This window comes from Pinus tabuliformis, chromosome 6 (genome assembly GCF_031772625.1).
Source record: "Pinus tabuliformis cultivar Carrire ecotype Pingquan chromosome 6, CPIR1, whole genome shotgun sequence".
NCBI classification, from domain to species: domain Eukaryota; kingdom Viridiplantae; phylum Streptophyta; class Pinopsida; order Pinales; family Pinaceae; genus Pinus; species Pinus tabuliformis.
Window position 1 is genome coordinate 1,680,450,866 of NC_142292.1, and position 26,633 is coordinate 1,680,477,498.

General features: G+C 40.6%; 1 pseudogene; it reads left to right on the plus strand.

The window, feature by feature from the left end:
- Positions 1 to 26,633, plus strand: part of LOC149265412 (uncharacterized) — a 39,549-nt pseudogene that overhangs the window by 5,336 nt on the left and 7,580 nt on the right.

Consider the following 26,633-nt stretch of genomic DNA (forward strand, 5'->3'; position numbering starts at 1 on the left):
ATATACAAGGTCTTAGTTATATCTCTATGTCTCTATATGTCACAGTTAGTTTTGATACCACATTTCGAACGTCCTATTCTTGATACTACACATTTGGTGCTACACCAAGTCTACTAAATCTATATGATGTTGTAATTTCATGTCACTTGTCTTGTCACGGTTGATAGAATGGTCTCTGTTGTTGTACTTAGAACTTGGTTCATCACAAGTCTAGGGTCTGTCACAAGTTTCAGTTTTCGATATAGTCTTGCATAGAGTCTAGGCCTATATCAAGAGTGGGAGTCTTTGTCTACTGTTGCAATAAGTCAACAACAAAAGTGACAAGAACAATTAAGGTACACGTTGTAATTTAATTTGTATTTATTCATTATTATGCACTTACATGTGTTTTGCAGGTAGAGGTAAGTTGAAGGGTATTTTATTTTTCCTTTTGAGATTGGGTTTTGCTGGGAAAATTTTGCATGCAAGTAGAAGAAGATTCAAGTACAAATTCATGCAGTGATTCGAGAGAAAAAGTATTAAATCAAAGGAAGCATTATAGCGGGACATCCTTTGAAGACATGACAGCAATCCGTATATTGTGAAGGAGTGTCAAGGCCAAGAGTCATCATTGTAAAGTTGTAAAAGTTTCATTTGTAAAAGTGTCACCATTGGAAGAGTCATTATTGTAAAAGAGTCAATCTTCATAGAGTCGAAAAGGCATTATTGGGAGGTATAGGAGCCTCTGTTGGGATGATGTCATGGTTGGGTTGCAGGTCATAGTGTGATTGGGTGTTTGGTCAAAATCATTGTAAATCATATTTTATCGTGGATTTTTGTCCCTGGTACGGGAATCCACACTCTTGTCTCATTTCAGTCATTATAGGGTGGCAGGGAGGTGCTAGGATGGTGCATGAAGTCACCTACAGGTTGGAGCTTGTGAACACTTCAGGGTGGTAGGTTGGTCTAGGATGTTGGGGCATCCATTCAGTTGACTACAGAAGAAACCAGGGTGTTGGGGCGTCCTTCTAGTGGGAGCTGGAGAAGAATTATTTACTAGAATTATAGGAAGTTGTTTCTTTCATTTCAGTTGGGGCTGAATATTAAAGAATTTATTAGAAAATCATTCGATGGTTTTTGACCCGGAGGGGGTTTTCCACCTAAAATTCTTGTGCCTACTGTGTTCTTTTATTTACTTTTATTACTGCATAAACATTAATAATAATTGAATATTAACTAATGTTCTGAAAAGATTTAAAAGTGCTAATTGCTAAGGAATATTGATTCACCCCCCCTCAGTATTTCCAACAGTCATTTCAACATAAACACTACACCATTGGAAATTTCTACATGAAATGAAATGGGCTTACCATATAGCATAAAGACTACACCCATGGCATAGTCACATACATCAACCTGAAACTCAAATGACTTTTTCAAGTTTAGAAGAACAAGTATAAAGGTTGAACTAATCTTTTGTCTTAAAGCATCAAATGCCTCTTCTTGTTTTCCTCCCCACTAGAAGACCTTTTTCACAACTGCCAAAGAATTCACATGAGCTACAGTAGAAGAAAAATTAACAAAACCTTTCCTCCAACATTGGGTTGCTCCCAAAAACCTCTTATCCAAATGACTATCTTAAGCATTGACAAATCCATTATGGCATCAATCTTGGAGAATTCTAACTTCAGCTCATATTCTCCAATATCATGTCCCAAGAATATCAAAGAATTTTGATAGAACATATACTTTGACATCTTCAATAACAAATTTTCTTGACATAAGACATCAAGTATTTCTTTCTCATACATGACATGCTCATAATGAAATTTTCTGAAAATGAAAATGTCATCCAAGTAGACTATCATGTCTAGAAATTTCTACAATACATCTTGCTTCATATGCATGAAAGTAGTAGGAGCATGGAAAAGACCAAAAATCATAACAAGTCATTCCAAAAAACATTGTTTGGTTTTTAATGTCGTCTTCCATTTGTCTCCTTCAACAACTCTACTTTGATGAAAACCACTTCATGAATCCCATTCAATGAAATTCTTACCATTCTTCTTGGGCACCAAAACAAGAGGTGCCCAACATTGTAAACGAGAAGGTCAAATGATCCTTTTGTTCAACAATCCTTGGATTTGTTTTGTTATTTCTGTACTTTCCCTTCTTAACATCCTATGCATGTCAATGTTAGGAAGAAGGCACTTTTGTTGCAATGGTATTTCATGTTGGATTCTTCTCTTGGAAGGAAATCATTTTGCTTTCTAAAATACCTCATCATCATGGTTAACAACATCAACCAATCAGTTTTCAATTTTGAATTACAACCATCAAACATTCATAATCAATATCAACATTGGGTTTGATCATAAGAAGCACTAAATTCTTGCTTGAATTCACTAGTCTTTCCATTTGCCCTACATTAACTAATGAAAGATTTAGTTTCTTGCAATGAGCTCTCACAATATACTCCATATCATCTTTGAACAAGTGGTATTTGTTTTCATGACGATAGACGATTTATTTTCTATCATAGAGTTAAGGACTACCCAAAACAATTCTTGATATATCAAGCGGTACAACATCTAATTCAACTTCGTCAATGAAGTTTAGTGTGATTCCAAACCGAAGAATACATTTTCTTGTAACATGTAAGTTTGTGTCCTTGCATATCCAACCCAATGGATATGGCTTATGATGTGGAACGGTTTCAAATTTAAACTTTTAACAATGTTTTCAGAGATAAGATTGGTTTGAGAGCCACTATCGAAAAGCGTGTCGGTTTTTTTATGTTTTGAGATTACCCTCACATGAAATAATTCAATCCTTATTTCTTCATTTGGAGTACTAGTGTGACAATTTGATATACTAGTGCTAGCAATGAATTATTTTCCTTTTATACCCATGGTTGTAATTTTAGTTTCATCACCCGAATTGGATCCCAAATCCTCTTGAATGATGGCAGTTGTCTTTTCTTTTCCTTTGGTTTTGAATTTCTTTGGTTTCATTTTGGGATGAAGCTTCCAACAATGAGCTTCATCGTGACCCTCTCTGGAACAATGTTTACATATTGTTTTCTCTCCTTCCTTTTTAATGGATGCATTTTTCTTTCCCTTGAAACCCTTTTCTTTCTCTTTACCCTTCAATGGTTTTTTACTACCTTCTTTTGGAGTGTTTTTCCCTCTTGCCTCAAGATGAGTGGCTTGCACACACACATCATCTAGATTATTGAGATTAAACATTAAGATAGTATGCCTAAGTTAAGTGTGTAAACCCCCTATGTACTTCAAAAATGTGTATGTGAATGAAATCTACACCTAACATTAAAGAGCTTTTTCTGAATTCTTGGGTGTAATCTTGCACATTTTGACCTTTAAGCTGTCTAAATTTCTGTTGATTCATGATGGCTTTCTACATATAAGTTGGAGGGTATAATTGTCTTTTGATTGTAGCAATGAAATCATTCCAATAAATTTAGATCTTACTGTGTTTTTTAGTCTCCTCTTGGGTCTTTGATTCCCACCATACTAGTGTTGCACCCTCCATTCTCAAGGAAGTGAACTAAATCTTTATGTCATCCTCTTGAAGGTTTTGAATCCTGCAATAAACCTCCAACTGATGAATCCAATTATCAAGCTTCTCTTCATTCACTTCACCATTATACATGGGAAGCTCTGATCCAAGTGGATGTTGGTGGCCACCCACCTATCCCACTTTGACCCCCACAACTGTCTCTTTCAGTTTTTCAGTTTCCTTAATTGTAGCACATTTTACTATTTTTAGCAGGTTTTTGGGTCCTGAACTTCCGGAGCCGTTTTGAGGCCCTAAACGACGTTTTTTGGGAAAACTGGGAGCAACATGAGTCCATGGACGAATGTTTCTCTTCCCAAAGTTGTATTCCTCTGATAGATCTTTCTAACAAGATATTGGGCACATCAAACGGAGATCGTATGCCAAAGTTACGACCCCGGGAAGTTGATGTACCAATTTACCCAAATGGGGCCCACAGTTTGGCGTTTCATCTCCTATGGTTAGGTTTTTGGATTTTTAGGGTTTTCCATTGTTTCTCAATAACAAATAGGCCTTCAAACCTCATTGTAACACAGTTCAGAGGCATGTAACTGCCACATCTCTTCTCAGAGATAAGCTACCATCACCCTAGCTAGTTTATTTCTATTTCTCTTTGTAAGCATATTTTGGTATTTTACGTTAATGAAATGAAGTATTATTTCTATTGCATCTCTGTATTTATGATTATTTTGTACTTTATTGCATTCCTGCTTAGTTCGGATCAGTGGTATCAGAGCGGTCTATTTTTCTCTGTTTTTCTTTGCATGTCCCCAACAAGGTCGAGATATAAGGAGTTAGGGCTTGAACTGGTCGAATCCTTACAAGACCAGCCTCGCAAATCCTTGCGGCATCCCATGGCAGATGAAAAGAAAGACGAGGGGGTAGGAGATCCTATCAAAATCTTGCTCGAAAAAGCCCTCGAGCGACAAAGGAATGCGATGATGGAAAACTTTGCCAGATCCTTCAGCGGATACCCAGGGGTGGCGCATCAGCTTCCAACAGCTACTCCAAAAATGCCACACCCTTTAAGGTACAAGTTAATTTTGAAATCCCCATATTCAAGAGTCAAATGGACGTAGAAGTCGTAGATAAATGGGTAAATCTGCTAGAAGGGTATTTTTCTGTTCATGATTTTTCAAGTCAGGAAAAGATTATTTTCACTCTTCTCAAAGTAGCTCCCCACGTCAAGGACTGGTGGGAAACCTACTGCGAGTAGAATGATGAAAGTACAGGCTCCCTATTTTCAGTCACACCCACTTAGAATTCATTCTAGGATGCCATCAAGGAGAAGTACTACCTTGTCAAGGGCTATGAGGATAAATACATAAAGTGGACCATGTTGCTGCAGGGAAGGGACCAAGACGTGCCAGAGTTCACAAACATTTTTCATACCCTTCACACACAGTTGGGTATCAAGGATTCTAAGCTACATTTGGTACTCAAATACTATGTCTGCCTACACAAGTACGTCCAGGATGAGATGGAGTTCCTGAACATCTCCTCGCTCAGCACGGCGTACCGATACACTATCAAAATTGAGAAGAAGTTTAAACAAAATAAGCAAGACTTTGGATCTGCAAATCTGAAGAACAAAGGACAGAGCCAAGGCGGGGTGACCCAAGACAACCTATCGAAGTCGCAAGTAAAGAAGAACACCGCGAAGTCAAAGAAGGACACCAGAAAGTGGTGTGAGTTCCATAAGAGCCCCACTCACAACACAAGTGAGTGTCAGACCAAGAAATCGATGGTGGCTAAGTTGAAGGCTTTAGAATCAAATGCATGTTCCGACTCTGAGTCAGAACCCTAAAGGGGAATGACAAAGGGAAGAAAATCATTGATGCAGATCCTAGTGCCACTGTTGCCACCGTCAAGTTCCAGAAGAATGAGCCCGAAAATCCAGAGGAGGATGAGCGTCTTTTCCACTCACAGATGTAGGTGAAGGGTTCGCCATTGCAATTCATTGTCGAAAATGGTAGCCAAAAGAACCTCATTTCAGCATAGGTCATGAAGCGGCTGGGAATATCAACCATACCACACCCACAGCTATACAGTATCGGGTGGCTTCACCAAGGATGAGATCTCCGAGTCTGCCACCAATGCCACCTTCCCTACAACATCAAGCCCTTCATAGATGAGGTATTGTGTGATGTTGCACCTCTTGATGTTTATGATGTATTTTTAGGCCAACCATACTTATGTAGGTGACATGTTGTGTATGAGTCAAGGCCTTGCACTGTTATTATTTCTTTGGGTAATTCATTATACAGGATATCAAAGTTAGCCCCATCTACCACCACCTCTTTGATCACTGCTAAGAAATGCAGCAAGCTCATCTCCCAGACTAGGAAATTCATTTTTTGTCTGGTTTTCTCCCAAAGTAAGGGAAAGATCGTCACCACATCCATGACCCCCACAAAGGATTCCTCCACATAGCAGCATCAGCAGATGGATACGGCCATGACAACAGACAAGAACATCTTCTCCTCACCCACAGGGACACGATTGCACTATCAGGTCAAGTATTCATTCGATCTGAATCCTAGAACACCTCTACCCAACGGGTCGATATATCGTTGCTCCATTCTGGAAAATGCCAAGTACAAGCAGCAACATGATCAACATTGAGTGCCACACAAGTTTCAAGTGGACAACAAAGTCTGCTTGCATCTATAGAAAGAACACCTTACCAGATCCCATCAGAAGCTTAGACCACTCTGATATGTTCCTTACACCATTACCAAGGCTATGGGAAACAATTCTTTGGAGCATAGAATTCCCCCATTCCTTCACTTACACTGAGTGTTCAATTTGGACCACCCTCTACCATGCTTCCCACCATTACTGGACACATTAGAGATTGCAGAACAGCTCACCAGGGACCAATTTCAGCAGAAGTTTCCTCATCTCATGGAGGAACTCAAAGCAATGGGGACCATCACTTCATAAGGGGGGAGGAATGATCCAGGTGGATTTTGGTGGCCACCCACCTATCCCACTTCGACCCCCACAACTGTCTCTGTCAATTTTTCAGTTTCCTCAATTGTAGCACATTTTACTATTTTTAGCAGGTTTTCGGATCCTGCACTTCCAAAGTCATTTTGAGGCCCTAAAAAATGTTTTTTGGGAAAAATGGGAGCAACATGGGTCCATGGACTGATGTTTCTCTTCCCAAAGTTGTATTCCTCTGATATGTTTTTCTAACGAGATATTGTGCGCATCAAATGGAAATCGTATGCCAAAGTTACGACCACGGGAAGTTGATGTACCAGTTTACCTTATGGGGCCCACAGTTTGGCGTTTCATCTCCTAGGGTTAGATTTTTGGATATTTAGGGTTTTCCATTGTTTCTCAACAATAAACAGGCCTTCAAGCCTCATTGTAACATAGTTCAGAGGCATGTAGCTACCACATCTCTTCTACGAGATAAGCTACCATCGCCCTAGCTGGTTTATTTCCATTTCTATTTGTAAGCATATTTTAGTATTTTACATTAATGAAATGAAGTATTATTTCTGTTGCATATCTGTATTTATGGTAATTTCTATACTTTATTGCATTCCTGCTTAAATCCGGATCAAGATCAAATTTAACATCAACTTTTTTAAAAGGTCATTTACCAGTTCCTTTTGAAGTATAATGATGAGCATGAGTAAGGGTTGTGTTAGTGGAAGAGGGTCAAGATGCTTGTGAAGAATAATATGAAGAATATGGTGGAGAGGGTGGAGGTTTGTATCCATTTCCATTACCTCCTTTTCCATTACCTCCTCCTGAAGAGCCTTCTCCTTTGGGAGGTTTGGAACTTTCCCCTTGCAACTTGGTATTCCTCTCTTCATAGAGGACGTTCACCATCTTTGTGATATCAAAGAAATCCTTTCTGAAGGTCTTCTCATATTCTGTCATATTTTTAGGTTCTCCTTCATGAGACATGATCTCTGGAGTCTCAACTGCAACTCGATGTTGAACTGGTGTTGGAGATTGTGGCAACCTTGCTCTCCTTCTCCTTCACCCAACTTCAGGGCTTCCAACCAGCTTCCCTTCTCCTATTTTGAGTTTTAACCTTGTAAGCATGACATAAACTTGCAAACAATTAAATCCTTATTTCTCAAAGCAAACCCAGAGCTATAATACTAAAATGATATGATTTAGAATATTAGATTTTTGTGCTAAGATCCTCCACAAATGAGATACAAAATGATTTCATTGTGCTTAAGGATTCATGAATTTTTGCAAGTGAAATGATGAGTTTTATCTTAATTTTGTGAGAAATTTAACGTAAATAAGAGGCTCAACAGTAGTATAAACATGTACATAATGTTAACACCCAGGTTGTTCCCTATGACTCCCAAGGGAATACGGCCGGGGTAACCACTAACCAATCTTTGGATTACAGTTCCTAGCCAAACTATGATCAGAGAGGGCTCTCTCTTTAATATTTATCTCTGTTTTGTACTGATTTTAGGCTAGCTATAAGTTCAGGTTTGTTTAAGGTTTTGGTTGGATGATAATTTCAATCAAGGTGCTTATGCATTCTCCGAAGTGTTCTAGTCCATTGGGCTATGGAGTCAGTGGTCCTTTAGTTATTTTGAGGTGCTGAGTGATTTGCTGTAGTGATGCTGCAGAGCCAGATTAGTGTCTGAGAATAACCTTTGTAATAGTGATTAAGTGGAGTGTATCCAGTTAATGCAAGGCAGTGAAGAATCTTGCAGTGAACTGCTGAAGAAACACAAGGGGAATCTTGTCCTAGAAGCAATTAAGAATTTCTAGGTAGTATTCATAATTATAGAATCAACATAGACATGAGCAATTAAGAATTCATGTGCATAGTAATCCTGAAGACAAACATTTACAGTAGTAAAAATTGAGTACAAGGTGTAGTGAAACAAATCCTGCACTATTCTTTCTTTTTACTGCTAGCTTAGTATAAGATGAGTATGATTTTGAAAAACATAAGTAAAACAAGAACAGAGTTTGGAGAAAACTTGTTATTTCATCAGATAGCACAGGAATTCTGCATCAGCACATGGAGCATCATCCAGACATCAAATATTTCGGGAAATCATTGAGCTCATCCAGCCCTTTGTATTAGATAATTCTGAAAGTGTACAATACATTTGTCTCGTAGAGAAAATTACCAACCCCTTATGAGTTACTCAGGGGAGTATATATACAAAATTTACATCAAAAATATAAGCGAATGAGTTAATATCTCATTTATGATATGCTAATCTCTGGAAAGCAGTAGCTGAAGGAGTGAATGTTGCAGTAATTCCTTAATGCCTCAGCTGTCAAAATAGTCAGAAGATATTTGGACTTTATGGTTGTTAGAGTCGGCTGGAGATGTGCTGTCTGAAACTCGGATAGCTGTCATTGTCTACGTGATGAGTCACTTTTTTAGCTGCTATAACTGCTGACATTTGTCACGTTATTTGTCTTGTAGTGACCTGGAGCTGGCAGTGGCCGAATGACTAAAGCTACCGTGGCAAAATCTGAAGCATAAATTGCCACCAATCCTCCTTAGGCATTTGATGTCTGCGCATCTTTATCAATGTTTCCTCGGCCTCTGTATGTCTATAAAGATTGGGAGGGGTTTCAAACAGGTGATTTACTTCATTCTCAATGAAGAACAGGCCTCCAAGTTTGTCATATAAGCTCTATCCTGTGGGGGGCCCTGCTTGTTCAGATGAACTGCCAGATGCAATAATCTGATTTTCAATAGTGGTTGCCATTCTGTTGGCCATTTGATCTGGAGAGATCAGTTTTCCTGCACCACTTAGTAAGCTGGGCAGGCCTTTTGCTTGCAGCACTCCTATTTTGACTTTGTATTCCTCCACATCTGCTTGCATCTCATAGTACTTCCTCTCCATTGTTTGTATATAGTTCCTGAGAGTTAGTACCTTCTTGGCAGAGAGGACAGCTTCTGTTCTGTTGGGAATGCCTATAGCTGCCAATTCCTCCCTTTCATGCCTGTTGAGGAAGTCTATCATTCTGTTTGCCTGCTCTGCTCTGTTCCCTAGCACTGTCTTGGCCTTCTGAATTTCTGCTTGAGCCTGGCCCATTAAATCCATCTGCTCATGCATTATTTTTATTGACCTCCATTGTTGTTTGATGGATTGGCCAATTTTGGCCCATAGGATTCTCTTTATGTCGGCCATAGCAGTCTCCAGATTCAGCTCTTTCTCTAAGGCCTTTATCTTTTCTTTTTGGGCCTTTATTTCTCTGCCCTGTTCTGCTATAGTCACTTTGGACTTGTCATACTTGGCATCCAGTTCTGCCAACTTCTCCTTGGCCTTCTTTATTTCATTTGCCTGGAGCTCCATTGCTTTGACGGCCTTGGTCAATTCCTCTACACTTGGGCTGGCATCTGGAGCTGCTGCTGTTCCTGCTGCTTCTGTTGTAGGGGCCACTGCTGCCCCTGAAGTTGCTGCTGTTGTTGAAGTAGTTGGAGGAGCTTGGGAAGTGGATTCTGCCTGTTTATCTTGTAATGCTCCTTCCAGCTCTCTCTCCAAATCCCTGATCCTCTGGTCTTGCTGCATTAGGAGGTCTAATTGGTCATCGACCTGTTTTTGCTTTTGAAGCTCTGCGGTTTGAGGGTGCTCTGTGGGCTGCAGCTTCAACCTTTTCTTTAATGCATTTAGGTCATCATCCTTCTTCTTCATAAGGGCCTTCACACCCTTTGGATCACTAGGATCATGTCCAAGATCAATGATGATGTCCTCCAAAGATTTTATTCTGTTATCTTTGGCCAGGGAGGACATTTTCTCAAAATCCAACTGAGTGTTGGTATTTTTGAGTGACTCCTTTAGTTCATGGGCCATGGTTGCTTTCTCCACCAAAGTTGCATACACCATTTCTCCAGTTTGTTTGTGGAGTTCTATTTGGTCCATGGGATGGATGTCTTTGGCCATGACCTCCACCCTTGTCTTCACAAAATCTGCAGCTGATGTAGGCTGAGGTTTTGTAGGCCTGAAATGACTAACTATCATTTTTTCTTCTTTAATGTCATATACAGACATTAATCTCTCTTGCTAGGCTGGTGTAGCATCTATAAATTGCTTGTAGACCTCTGCCCTCAGCAGCTCATTTTGAGCCTTTATTTGTTTGAAAGAAGCCTTGGTGCTCTTAGGCTTCTTGCTTTGTTGGGAAGAAGAGGACACCTCCAAACCGAGCTGTAAAGTTTGCTCTTGCTGAAAGGAGCTTGTACCTGTATGCTGACTGCCCTCCCTGTCTTTTCTTGCACTGTCCAAGACATCTTCAGTAATGTCTTCTACCTCTGGGGAGTCTGCTCTTTTCCTTTTTGGCTTCTGGCTGGTGGGAGGATCCACTGAGAGGAGTGGACTCTTCTCTATCTCTCTTTGTCCCCCTTTCCTCATGTGCCGGGGTCTGTAATATTGGAGCAGTTACTGGCTCAGTTTGTGGGGGTGGAATTTGCAGTGCTGGAGCTGCTGGTAGCTCAGTCTGTGGAAGGGCAGTTTGCCCTTGTTGCTGCTCTTGTTGCTGCTCACCTGAAGGGGCAGACTTTTCTTTCATTGTTTGTTCTTCTGTACCCATTATCCCTTTGCCTTTATCTAATACTGGTGCTGCTGTGGAAGATGCCTTTATTACTGGTGCAGTCCTTGAGGCTGAGGTCCCTTCTCCCACTGAATAAGGCGGTCTGAAAGGTACCTGCTGCACATAGTCTAGGTCAATAGTTTTTTCAAGCTCCTTCACATTCTTTAGCATTGTCTCTTCCTCAGTTATATTTTCAACTAGAGTATCCATCTGCCATTCTTGCAGGTTGGCATATTTTTCAATGTGTGGGTACTGGCAATGCTTAATGCCTATAAGCCTATACTTGTTTCTCCTAGCAGTGATGAAACCTTCAGGGTCATAAGGGACCCACCGAAAACTATAGGACAGCTTGTATTTATCCTTAAGGATTAGGTCTGCATCTTCCCACCCTTCTTTCTTGTTCATGATGAAGGGACCCAACTGGTGTTTGAACTTGAAGTGGGCCTTCTTTTTGGCACTGTGGAAATGGGTGAGGTCGGACTGAATGAACTGCCTGTAATACTCCAAGGAAAATAACCTCATAGGTACATATTTTGGGAGCCTGTATGGACAGAGCTCACAGCCATAGATCCTAATGACAGTATGGTTCTCATATAGGTACCAGTCACCTATTTTATATTTTTTGGAAAGCTGTAGAGCTTTCTTTATCTCATTTGATATTCTGGGAGGAGGGGACCTCATCAACAGGCAAGAGACTGGGTATACAAATTGGTCAACAAATTGACAGTAGGTATAGGGTGAATTTGTGACTTTGTGATAGACAGAGGTCCAGAAGATGACAGATCTTCTTTCCCCTCTGTGATCCAGCTTTTTGATGTAGCATGGGAAGGCTTCAGAATGATAGTACATGAACAGGTGGTAAATATAGGCCGAGTACTTGAAGACCCCCTGTCTGTCCACTCTGCTCAACTGATCATGAATCTTGTTAGCTATGAACTTAGCAAAGTTATATTTGCGGGCAGGGGGTTGGCGTGGGCTGTAAGCAGATAGCAATACCAGCATTGTTTTATCCACATACTCACTGTTTTTGTATCCCAACACATAGGCAATCATGTCCAGTAAAAGCCTGCCTACATCATTGAAATGGACATCCAGGTAGGGAGGTGGCCCTGTAGGCTGGCACTCAGGTCTCATGAATGTCCTGGTGACCTTTTGAATCTCCTCACTGGTCATCTTTTCACCAGTCTCCAGCAAATAGTTCATGGAAAATGGGATCAGCAACTCTGTCTGATCAAAATGTAACATTTTGTTGATGGACTCAGCATTAATGTAAAAAAGGATCCTCCCAGATGGAGTGCTAATAGCTCTGTGCTGCACATCATAGTTTTCAGCACATAGGTGAATGATTTCAGGGAAGACATTTACAGCTGGGAGACAATAGTATGGTAGGTTTGACTCCCATATCCCATGTGTACCATGACCATCCTTATAGTCCTCTCTCAATTGACAGAAGGTCTGCAAGAAGTCCCTGCTACCCTCAAAGTCTTCTATAAGATAGTCCTTGTCAGCAAATGCCAAGGCCTCCAGCTCTTTATTTGGTGGATTTAATGGAGCTACACTGAGGGATGAGGATGCAGAAGCAGCCATTGTAAAACTTGATTTCGAAATAAGGTGATGGCAATGGTTTGCCAAGTTCTTTAAGAGCTTAAGTAGTAGGCCAAATGTAGACCAAGTCTGAAGTGTTTTTCTCAGTGGAAAATACAAGCTGGTTTCTGTAGCTTGTTGCAAATTCACAGGGATGTGAATTGCTAAGGGTAAGTTGCAGAGGGTATGAGGTTTCCTTTGGTAGAAATTGCAGCTGGCCTGTACTCGGCAAAAGGGAACAATGCCGAGCACCTTGAGGATAATTTTATGGTTCTGGCCCGTGGAACGACTGTTTTAATGTCAATTTTTAGTTCTGGGGGCAATGCAAGTTACTTTAGCTGACTCTTAGTTAGCAGACAGAGCTAGACTGTGGTTTTTGACCAGTCTTCAATGGTGAATTTACAGAGAAATGGAATGCATGGGCAAAATGGGGAAATCTGGTGAAATACCTGGAAAAACGTTTGACAGGCCTGCGGGCCGAACTGTGCAGGCTCAATGTAGCTGAATTCTTGACTTGTAGCGGTCGGAATCTTGAATTTGATGGCTGGAAACGAATTTTCGCGGCAGCTGGTTGACAACGGCTACGTCGTTTGTGCGCGAAAATGACCGCAAACGGCTAATTTGGTCGTTTATAATGACAAATTTGGAAAAAACATGTTATTGGCGCTTTTCCGCCGATGACGTCAGCATGACGTCATGGTGGGGCCTGGGTACGGAGGTGACGTGGCTGCTGAGGTGTAGGCCAGGGTGGCAGGACACGGTGGCGGGTAGATGCGGTGGCAGGGCTACGTGGAGGGGCACGGGACGCGGGGGCGGGCGGAAGCGACATGACGTCAGGCTGACGTGAGGGTGATGTGCTCCGAATGGGTGGTAATGGGGAGGCGGTAAGCGGGTTCCCCACACCACCTTTGGGCCAAAGGCGGTATTGGGGAGGGGGCTCCGAACAGCCCCACCGCCTGCCACGCGTCCTTGTACGGGGCGGAAAACCATTTTCCCCGGATGCTAAAGGTCGGCAGATCCGGGCCCAAGAATACCCGCCCACCGTTAGATCATGGGTGGCGGAAGATCGACGGCTGGCGGGCCCTCTGATGGATCGTGCAAGTTGGGGGGACCCGCTGGCCTATTAAAATACTCAATTTAATATTTTTAGGCGGAAAACATTACAGTTGAGGGTTTTTGATGTGTTTTTGGGGATTTTTGGGTTTTTCAAGGGTTTTTATAAGGGAAAAGAGGTTTTTAGGAATGGGTTTAGCAGGGGGAAAGGGGTTTTCTGTGTTTTTTGAGCAGAGGGAAGGTGAGGGCTTAGGGGGAAGGTTGTTGCTCATAACCAGAGGTTAGAACAGCCCCAAGACAGGGTTGACCACAGCCCCTGGTGGACTGAAGTCTCCTTAAACAACTTATTTGGCTATAGTGCCAAGGGGAGGGATATTTATACTATGTTTGGAGTTTATACACCATGGTGTTATACTAGTAGGGAAAAGGGTAACATAGGGGAATTATATAATAAAGTTGGGGTTAATATGGATGAAAGGAGTGGAGGGGGGGAGATAACAACAAGTTTATTTGAAAATAACTTAGCTTAGGGAGTAGATCAAAATAAAAAGACTTTTAGACAAGAAATGTGGCTTCTAATAGGACTAAGAACCACCATAAAACCATCAATTCTTCCATGTATCTCAAATGATTTTGGGATGTTAGTAAATGAATGGGAAGAGGGGAAAATTTGGGAGGTTAGACATGCTTCTTTGCTTTGCTTTTCTTATCTTGACCAGCAGGATTCAATCTGAAATGAATATCAGTTCTGCAACCCCATCTACTTACCCAGCTACTTTGCCTAGCATTTTTTGTTTCTTCTTGGAGGGTGCACTTGAACTTGCAAACCCTTATGTGCCTTTTCTTTTCATTGGCTTTTCTTTTGATCATCTATCTAAGACTGCCCTTATTTCTTCCAAGGTCCCAGATTAAGCAGTTGGGAGCCTTTCTTCTCTACCTAAACTACTTGTCTGCCAAGATTAAACAGTTTGGACAGATTTCTTTCTCTACTCTACAACTGGAAATTCAAAACATGGCATGATCCAGATTAGGCTGTTGGACCATCCATCAAAAATGAGAGAACATCAAGCTATATACACAGATTGTTTTCTCTTGGAAATATGTGATCTTTGCATGATCAAAGCAGAGCATATTTGGAACTTTTCGTTGTCAATCATGAAATATGAAACCTATTGGTATAGGTAGCTAACACATAACATCATCAAAAACGCATTATAACATGAACATGATAAAGGAGTTCACCCCTCCTGGGCTACGTCTCCTTGGTCCGGCTTCTAATGGCTTGGGCCTATCTATTATGATCAAAAGTGTAAAAATATGTGTTTACAATGCTCAAATTCTTTTGAAACCTACTCCAATGAGTCCATAATACTCAAAAATGGTTATCTAGCCTCTTTTTGCATCCAATTTGGTCGAAAACTGAAGAAGTTATGACCTCTCCTAGTTCTCTCAATATTCGCTCCACAAATTGCACCATTTCCGGCATGAACCTACAATTTCGCTCCAAAATTGCACTAACTAGGAGAAAATTTCACCACGCAGCAGTCCATAATCTATCGGCACTGACTATTCCATCACAAATCGCAATCGGCGGAGAACCGGTAGTCTTATGGTCTGTGAACGCGGTGGGGCAATGTACGATTTCGATATGGCGGACCCGAAGGAACTATTAACTGGAACCCATAACCTTATCGCATCTGGGATCCATCACAATTCACGATCAGAAGAGCTAGGGGGGTAATAGATATACGGGAATCTGCACTTCTGCGATGTGCGATTTTGATTATCGCATCGTAACCTAAGTACGCTGGGGGGTGATTCATCACATCGCACCCTGGCTTGTTTTGGGGCCGATTCTTTAACATCAAACCGCCTCAAATCTATTAGTCAAGAACCAACCTACAGGCATGGTCGTAAATCTTGGTGTTATTGTGGGTGAGATCGTGGTTTTAACCCTGACCTCCCCACATAGAATTTTATTTGACCTTTGAGAGGGCACATGGCGGCCTCCGGGTTTTCCACGTGTCACCCTCTTATTGGTCCACCTACATAGCCTTCAACCAATAGCATCCTGCCAACACATGCATGTACGAACGTGCCACATGGCACTCAACTATTCACTGATGAGATTACACTGCCACATCAGCTACACATTCAGCGCCAATTGGGCAACCTAGTCAACAGTACGGACTGCTGACTTGGTCGTCCCCGTTTTTTTTAAATAATACCTGTTTGCAAAGTGAACAAAATGCATTTCTGAAGCCATACATTTTCTATTTCACACGAAATTTGTTGTGCCGGATTCAAGATGATGAGAACTACGTGGTCGTTCACGTTCTACACCATTCTGATGACTTTTATTTTTGAGCATAAGTTTGAGCACCTGATCAAACCCATAGATCAAAATTATGTTCATTTTGTTGAAATGTGTGATAAGATTTTTCCCACTTAATTTGATTTAGTGCAAACGATCTAAAAGCTTGAATTTGGACATCTCCAACAAATGGAACAAAATTTTCATTTAAATGTTCTGACAAAAGGAATTTATGCATGTAGAGTTCACATAGGAGATACCTCGTTTTCTGATCCTGCTTATGAAAAACAGTGATGAAATCCATAATACTGGTGAATTCATAAGGTAGGCTACATTGTATACCCTTAACTCTAAGCAACAAATATTTTTTAGCTAATAATAAAGCATAATTACGAGTTGGATATCTACATACCATGATATCTATAATAATAGAAAAAAATTCATCCCTTTCCCCTATGACCTTACAAATACATTCCTTCAATACCTGAATTTTAGTCTTGGCAACTCTTAACTTTGCATCTGTTTCATCTTCTATTATTGTTAATTGTTGAAACCATTGGAACATCTTATGATATTCCCCTTGAGGCAATGTTTCTCCTTGATATTTATCTATAGTCTCTTTATGTTATGCCAGTGTTTTGTTCAGCGCCTTTATTAAATCATATTCAATCAATGGAGTGTAAGGAGGTACATCATCAATTTGTACTCCTCTTTCAACAAGAATAGGTACAATATTAGTTTAGGTCTTGGCTTCAATGGAAATAGGTGCAGAATCACTTTGAGTCTCGGCATTTTGGACCTTGAAAATTTCCTTCCCACCATCAGTTTCAAGTTGTTCTACAACTTTCTTCTCATGACTCTTATAAGAGTTTATGTTATTCCAATTTTTCAACTATTGTACTTTCCTTTGTAACCTATCATTTTCTTTCCTTAGTTCAATAACTTCCCTAAGAATTTTACCTTTTGTTTTATTCTTCGCAGCTATTGTACCTCTATATTTTTAAGCAAAGTTTTTGGCCAAAACTATTGAAGTAGTATTAGGAGAAACAAAATTTTTTATTTCATAATCTTTGACAGTAATCTTTCGGATAGAATTAACCACTATGGGATCAATAAGTAAGTTACAAACTTCCATTGGAACTTTGTCAATCAAATTTTCTGAGGAAACATTAACTAGAAGATCAGTCTGAAGTCCACTTGTTATGGATGAAGGAGCAACAATAATACCTTCACTTACATCAATAAAATCACCATAAGGAAATTATGGAGCCATATATTTTGGAGAAGAGGGTTCTTGTATAATGGCAAAAAAATTCATGGAGTGCTCTTGAGTTGAACTAGCTTTAGAATCAATGGATGGCTCTAAAATGGTAGCGGTTCGACATTCAATAGAAGGATTTGCAGCTAGGGAATTAGGTAAAGCATCTTGATTATAATTAAGAGAGTTATATATATGAGTTGCATGCTCCTATATTAGAGTAGGTGTTAGTTCCCCTAGGTTCATTTTTTCCAATAAATTTTTTGTCACGTACCTCCATGGACTACCTGGAAATAACCCCTAATTCCCAAACTTTTAAAAATTTTGCTTAGTTATAATTAAGATTTCCTTGGTTATAAATTAACTCTACTATCATGATCATCCATCATGATTATAGTCTTTCTTTTGTCATGCATAACTAATTGGTTTGGCATAATTAGATCAAATCTTAGATCAGACATTATACAGGCAACCTATCTCATACAGTTATAAATATTACAATTATTAACTGAGTTATGATGCAATACTAGAGATGTTTTTCATTATAGGCATACTAGGTATCGTCAGCAACCTAGTGATATTTAAGTCAATTTCACTGGATATCTCACTGACCCATATATGCATAACTAAAATAATATACCATCAATTCCTTATATCGCATGCAAGAGCATCTAATTTCATTATGCACGACATAGACCATGGTGAACCTTTTGATAATACTAAGGGAGACATTCCTCCATAATTGTTCCACATGCATGAAAATCTGCAAAATACTAAAGCATGCTACCATTTATTATCTTAATAACTTCGATATGCATATGAGAGCACACGGAAGTCTCACACATTATTAAATCCATCATTTCCATCATAAAGATTACTCTTAAGCAATTGACAGAATGCAAATCGATCCTTATTGGGTATACATGCAATAGAAAATCTGACCATCATAGATTATTCTGTTACCTACATTATACTATGATAATCTGCAACCATCTACCACTATCTGCCATATTAACCAGAAGCTTTATATAATAGTAAAAGTTCCTTCACTAACATAAAGAAGATTTCCATTTAGATTCATTTAGTATCCTACTCATTCATACACATAAGAATGAAATACAAATAGCATCATACCAACACATAAGCCAAGACTGTTAACATATCCAATACTGAAACAAATAAAATAATCACATGAAGGGAAAGAGACCAACATACAACCATTTCATGCAAATGACACCAACTAAATCTCACTTGGAGGGAGGAGCACCACCACCCAACCATGAATCACCTTTGATTCCCCCCGAGCTGAAGATCTTGTCAAGGATCCATTATCCTCAATTGATCGATGCATTGTGTATTCAATAACCTCTTTCATGATTTATTTACCATTAGCAGCATCCCACTATATGAATTTTTCCATTTGCCTAGGTCTTAACCGGAAAAGCTCATCTTTATCTCCCACGACGCTTTTCCACGTAAAAACTTACCTATATCTCCCGCAAAATCTTTTATGTTTGATGGATCTTTATCTCCCTTGATGCTTTTCCACATAAAAACTTACCTATATCTCCCGCAAAGCTTTTATGTCTGATGGATCTTTATCTCCCATCCATCTGATGGATAACCAATCCATCCAAGCTTATCTAGAATCACATCTAGAAGCTTATCATGAAAGATTCATATCTATCCCATTCCTCATGGGATTTGGAAAGCATCTCCTCTCTCTTGGTGCTCCACCCTCCAAGTGATTTATTTTATTAATTTATTTAAAAACACATTTGCTTTTCATATTACATATCACCTAGCTTTCCTCAGCTTAGGTTTTGAATAGTTTAACCCACAAAGGAGGGTATCAAACCTAGCTTTCCTTAGCTTAGGTTTACAACATTTAACACACAAGGGAGGATATCACACCTAGATTTAACTTAGCTTAGGTTTATAATAATTAGTACACAAGGGAGGGATGTTACATACTCCCCCCTTAAATTTTACACCGTCCTCGGTGTATCACTGCATCATGTCCTCGTTCGCAAGTAGTTGATTTCTAAATCAATGGCTCTGCCATCTGATGCAATTTTTCTGATGTACATCTATCACAAGGAGTGCTCCCAACACCTCTCCTTCCATAGCTACATCAGTCTCAAGGAGTGCTCTCCTTTCATAGCTACCTGTAACATTTTTTTCAAACCATTTGTGAGAATTTATAGATGCAGAAGTTTAACTATGATAAATATCATAATCTGTTACTTAATATTATTAAAGAAGTTATTGCTTATCAGTTATTTTATGTGAGGAATGCATGTTCTCTGCTTGCATTCTTTCAAGCCTTTGTGTTCTTTTCGAACACCTATTTCTTGCAGTCTCTTTGCATACAATACATTAGTTAGCATATTTTCCACATTAATATACATGCAAGGTCATAACAGATTATTTCACATCACAATATATATTCATTTTTTCCCCTTGGAAAAATCGTAATTTTCATTAATATTAAGGAAAATTACATGTTGTAGATGTTATGTGCATATGTAGTTTTTATAGGCTGTAAGCCTATCAAAAAATAAAATCAAATATAAATATGTTCTCCACGCAGGGAGATATTTCCTTAAATGTGTATTTTTTAGTTCTCAAAATTTAAATTACTCTACGCAGAGAGTATTTCCTATAACATGTAGTTGTATATGTATAAGCAGAATAAATATAAACAGAAAAACAGGTCGCATATCAAATGATATCAGGCTCCTGGTGAGCCTGTGCAGCATGGTCCATATAGGGGCGGTGGTAATACTAGTAGTGCTCCCCTTCTCTTTGTTCTTGTATCATCCAGATGTCGCGTGGTCGGATCATTGCCTCTTTGCAAAGTTAGTCAGTGAGTGATTTTCGTTCCCTATAGATATGATGACATGAAAAACTGTCAAAATATGATATATATCTATGAACCTCATCCAAAATGTGTCGCAGAGTGTAAGCATGACATGTTGTAGTTTTGTTTATCCAATTGCAAACAATTTTTGAGTCACCAAACACTTGTAGATTCCTGCATTTTTTTCAATAGCAAATTGAATGAGATGTTTGGTTGTGATGAGTTCTTCATATTTGTTTGTTCCTCCTCCAAGTCCCATTTGTATGCGATAGTAATGGGAGTTTGTTAAGTATAGTACAGCACCCCACCCCCCCCCCCCCACATCCTGCCTCTTGCGCTGATCCGTCAAAATAAGCCCAAGGTTGGGAGTGATCAATGGTTTCAGGGATGATATGTCTGGGTGGAGTGTTATCATCATCATCAGGTATATTATTGTAGTCGGCAAGGATTCGGGCGGTGATGGAGGGCCAATGGGGGGCGGTGTCCAGAAAGATGATGCGGTTCCTGGCAATCCAAATTTCCTAGCTAATGAGGAGGGGGAGGTTCCTAGCTTTCTACAGGGATGTTGTTGTCCACCAATTGGCCCAAACCTCCCTGATAGCTTGACCACTCCATGAGTTGGTTGTAGGGGTGTGTGAGAGCGTAGAATTCCAGAGGTCAGTGGTGATGGGGCAAGAGAGAAATAGGTGATCCACTGTTTCTGAGCTGGCTTTACATAGGCAGCACCAAAATGGCCCATGTTGACCCCTTTTGATCAGGTTGTCTCTGGTTGGGGCTTTGTTGTTCAGGATTGACCACATGAGTAGTCTTGTTCTAGGGGGGCTTTGAGCTTCCACATTCCTTTCCACCATATATCAATATGTTGTGGTCTATGTCTATTGGCAAGGTGTAGATATCCCTCTTTGGGAGAGTACTGACCATTTTTTGCTATTGCCCATGTAATCTCATCCTCCCCTTCCAATATTCGGATGTGAGACTCAGTAAGAGCCATTGTGTATGCCCTCCAGAGATGGTGCCAATGATGAGGTAAGTGTAGGTTGTGGGTAGATTTCCAAGCTTGGTGTAGGAAGGTAGATCTCTCCTAGTCAGCAATGTGATAGATGTGGGTGATGCCAATCTCTTTGAGGTGTTGGATTAGTCCTTCTGGTAATAAGTGTGCATTCTTGCATCCTATCCGAGGGTGAAGGCTGATACGAACAGATGTCCCATTATGAATTCTCCATGTAAGTCTGTCACGGATCAGTGACAAATATTTTAGTACTACTTTCCAAATGTTTGAAATCCCCAATTTGTTCCATCTTATCTATCTCAGCCAATCCATCAGCCTTAATGGATCAATGTATTTTGAGGAGGTTACTTTGGTCCATAGACTGATAGAGGTGATTAATTTCCATCCTAGCTTGGCCGCTAGTGCTATGGAGAAATCTTCCATTTTTTTAATGCCCCAGCCTCCCCATTTCTTAGGGATGGATAGCAGATCCCATTTTTCCCATGCAAAGATCCTCCCTGTTTGTTTTCCTTTCCACAAGAATCTACAGCAAATGTTTTGTATTCTTGAAAGGATGCCCCTTGGGATCCAAGCTAGTGACATCCAATATACCGAGGTGGCCTCAAGAACATCTTTGATAAGCACTAGTATTCCGACTCTGGAGAGATACTTGTGATACCATATATTAAGTCTCCTTTCTATCTTAGATATCAACCATGTCCAATCAGCTATTTTGTAGTTGAGTGGCTTCAGCCTGTATCCTAGATACTGGAGGCCTTCTTCCAGCTGCAACAGGGTGAAAGGAAACCTCTGAAGTGCGAACTGGATCTCATGTGGGGTGCAGTCAGATATAGTAATGGTGGATTTTGAATTATTAATAGTCATGCCAGTTACAGTTTTGAAAATGTTGATAGAGTGTTGTATGGTAGTCAGATCTCCTAATCCCCCATTAAGTAAGATTAACACATCATCCACAAAGAGGAGGTGTGTTATCGTGCATATGTCTGTGATCCTGATGCCCAGGAGCCTACCTCTAAGGTGCATATCCTTAAGCAGTCTGCTGAGTCCTTCCATAACCAGTAGGAAGAGTAGGGGTGATAATGGACATCCTTGCCTGAGTCCTCTTTCAGAGTGGAAGAAAGGCGAAGCATCACCATTTATCAGGAAACTAAAGGATATATTAGTGATGCAGCACATTAGCCATTTTATAACTCTCACAAGAAATCCTAGATGTGTTAGGAGAATTCTGATATATAACCAGCTTACCTAGTCAAAAGCCTTAGATATATCATCTTTGAGAATCATACCTTTGATCTTCTTTGTTTGTATTGAGTGCAATACTTCCTGGGCCGTTCCTATAGCTTCATGAATCTGACGATCTTGCAAGAAGGAAAATTGTTCTGAGGAGATGTCTGTGGAGACGATGGAGCAGAGGTGATTAGCAATGATTTTGGAGATGATTTTGTATATGCAATTTCACAGGGAAATGGGCCAGAAATCATTGAAAGTTAATGGATTGTCTGATTTGGGGATGAGAGCAATGAAAGTGGAGTTGATGGCCCCATGTATTCGTCTAGATATCTTGCATTCCTCGATGACCTTGAGTAAATCTTGTCCTAGGATATCAAAAAAAGCTAAATAAAACTCCACTGACCAGTTGTCTGGACCGAGGCTCTTGTCTCTCTTAAACCATTTCAAGGTGGCCTCCAGTTCCCCTAGAGTGACTTCTCTATTCAGATCCATAGCATCCTCCTGATCGATAAATTGAGGGAAAATTTGTGCTACCCTTATAACCTCTGCTAGGGTGGCATTGGGAGGAGCCTGGTAGACCTGTTTGAAATGTGAGGTGGCGAGAGTGGCCAAGTGAGGGAAGGTGTCTACCTCAATTCCCTACTCATTTTTCAGTTTCCAAATAGTGTTGATTTCCTTTCTTCCATTTGCAAATTTATGGAAGAATTTTGAGTTGTCATCTCCCTCCTTCAACCATATTGATCTTCTTCTCAATCTTCAAGTTTCCTCCCTTTCCTTGAGGATGTTCCCCCTCTTGGTTATTAAGGCTGTGAGCTTATCCCTATGATCATTTGATGGGAAGAGACCTTCACTTTCATCCTCCATATCAACAATTTCTATTTCAATGTCTCTTAATTTTTGTTCTTGTATCCTCTTGTTATGAGCCCAAATATTTGATAGCTTCTTCAGTTCCTTTAGGTTATCGACGAACCCATCAGTGATGTTCCTTCCGACAACAGGTGGGTGGGCCTTCCAAAAGTCTGAGACAAGGTGGATATAGGAATTATCCTTCAACCAGGAGGAGTTGAATTTGAAGGGGGCTCTTGGCTTACTTATATCTCCCTGTATATCAAGGTATATCGGTAAGTGGTTTGATAAGCCACCCGAGCCAACCCACTGGCGGTAAGTATATCCTCGCTCCAGGAATCGCTCCTTGATGAGGAAGCGATCAAGCCTCCTGGCAAGACTATCCTCCCCACATATTCTATTCCTCCAAGTCGGGACTAACTTTGCAGATGGGATGTCAATGAGACTGTGGGTTTCTAGGAGTTTCTTGAAGAAGGACGATAGAGGGTTGACTTGGGCATGGTTCCCTCAAGACTCAGAAAATCCAATAGAGAAATTAAGGTCTCCACCCAGAATGATATTATCTGGTTGCAAGATATATGATGTCAGAATATTCTCCCAGAAATCCTCCCAGTGATGGAAGGACCCGTAGACATTCAACAGTCTGATTTCAATTCCCAGATCGGTAGAGAAGGTATACGCTCCAATGAATCCAATGCCACCCCAAGTAATTATTAGCTTTATCGAGCAAGGATTATGCCCTAGGGCAATGCCACCAGAGTGGCCATTTACATCTATGGCTTGAAAATTCCATCCTAGAAGCATAGATTCCAAGAGAGGGGAAATGGCATCAGCAGCACCCAGGGTTTCTTGTAGGAAGACAATATCAGTCGACTCATTCTGGAGAAGCCTTCACAATGCTAGTTTTTTTTCGGGACTAGCAATCCCTCTGCAATTGAAGGAGAGGACCTTCATGGTGGAGATGGCTCGAGGGGGTTCTGTGCTCTAAGGACCCTGTCAAGAGTAAGTTGTTTTCCTCTGGCAACCTCCATCCCTATTTGTTGTTTAGCTTTTGACAAGGAGGATGGCCTACCTCGGGGGAGCTTTGGAAAGGTGGGGAAGGTACAAGTCCAATGCCTATATCATCTAGAGCTCAGAACCAAGAAAGTAAGTGAAGTTGGTACCGATGGGGGATGGGATCAGTTCCAGGTTTCAATTCAAATGGCACCTTCTCAGGAAAGGAAGGGGGGCTACAAGATATAGTAGGCAGAGGGGGCATTAAGGGACATTCAAGGTGATTGAGGTGAGATTGTGAGGTAACAGGGTTTTGCTGAGGTCCGATAGCTATATCATTATATGCAGAAGAACTAGTAATTGATGCAGAGCAAGGGTCAGGAATTGACATACCTGAAGATAGCGCGACTCCAGCGACTGCCTTAGACCTGGTCAATGGAGGTGAAGGAGGCCAGAGAGGTGTTTTCCCGCACTTCTTCGGTGTTGTCGAGACCAGCCTGGATCCAGCTGCATCAGTGTCTATTTTCTCTGCCTCATCCGAGTGATCCACCTGTGTCTGAGCTTTCAATGAGGGAGATGACTTCCCCTTGTTCCCAATCTTCGATTTTGCTAGAAGTGGGAAATATTTGTAGAGGTTTCCAACTCTGTGGCATCTTCTACACTAGAAGGGGACCCCCTCATAGTCAAGGATCTAGGTACGATTGTAATTCCTCCAACGTAGGGTGACTTGCTCCTACAGCCCTCCTCTGATGTCCAAGTGTACCAGAATTCGTGCATAGGCCATAACCCCAGTGGAGAGGTATGATCTATCATAATCTAGATAGGTGCCCAGAGAGTTCCCAATCCTCTTGAAGATGTCCTTAGTCCATAAATGGAGTGGCAGACCGAGGAGATGGACCCAAATTGGCCCAGCCCCAAGTTGTTCTCTGTCTGGGTCAAATAGCAGACTCCACCTCCTTAGCATTATCGGGGCCTGCTCAATATGATAGAAGGAGAAAAATACCCAATTTTTATGTTATGTTCACGCAAAATACAAAGAAAACCAGCCGCTGACAAAGGTTTGTACGAAAGGCAGATCAACCAGATGTTGGCCCCAGATTTCCGCGACCCATTGCTTTAGTCTTGCCGCAAAGTAATTTCGTCCCCTAACTCTCCCCACCAGGACTGTCACTGCCATGTCCATGGTATCTTGCCACTAGAAGTCCTCCTCCCAGTTGATAAAAACCTCTTGTGCTTTTGGTTTAATACACATCAACCTCTTTCCAAGTCTTGGCTCTGCGACCTCTGCACACCTTTGAGCTTCGTCGAAATTAGGGGGTTTTCAGAGTAGTCTATTAGGTTGATCTCCATTGTTTCCCCAGGGATTATGCCAGCTGCCACCATTTTCTGGAGTAACCGTCACAGGAGGGGACCAAACAGAAGCGAAAATTTGATGAACGGTAAGCTTCAGTCATGGTGGGGGGGAGTATGGTAGGCGTGCATCGAACGGGAGGAGCATAATAGTGTGGAGCCAAGCGCCTGCTGGGAACGGGCCTAGTATAGTTGAGGCATGTACCAACTTTACTGTAGAGGCCCTACCCTGTGTCAGGATGCGGTCGCGCCAGTGAAGCTGCCATTAGAGCCCACCTTTATCTATTTATTATCGATCACAATATATATTCATATACATATATTCATCTTAATTTTATGTATGCCAAACTGTGATTAACCATAGTTACTTATACCAAACTTACTTTCCTTCTCTTGGGTAACCTCCAGGTTGGTTTACCTGGCCATACATCCATCCAATGACTAATGCATACCTGCACACAAGGTATGTTATACACACCAATAGACATTTCGTTTTTCAAATTTGTAGCATATGTAGTCATACGGTCCCATATGTACTGTTGTACATAGTCCCGCTATGGTACAGCTTATAATACCATCCTCATGATATCACCTACATGACATAAACTTTATCCACATATTTTTCCACCATGTTAGTATCATACCAACATTCATTTATCATGGTTCATCTATGAAAGTTTTTATGTCATGTGTAAATCAATTCCAAATGTCATGTGGTCATAATATCAGTCGTATATTATTGGATTCATGCATATTTTCATCTTAATCATACCTTCTTCTTAATGTTCTAAAGCAGACTATTAACTCATAGTTGTTGAAGTTTAATATTCATCAGATCATTAATTCACCTTGTATGTTTTACTTTTTCCCTTTTTATGCCTCAACAACCTGTTGGCCATGTATAATTTAGTGTAGTTATGCATGAAAGTTTTTACTACTTTCAATCCTACACTCCTTGTAGTTGTAAGTGTTTATGATCTCAGGGTATTTACATGTTAGCTCATTCTTAACATTAAATCACCCTTTATCA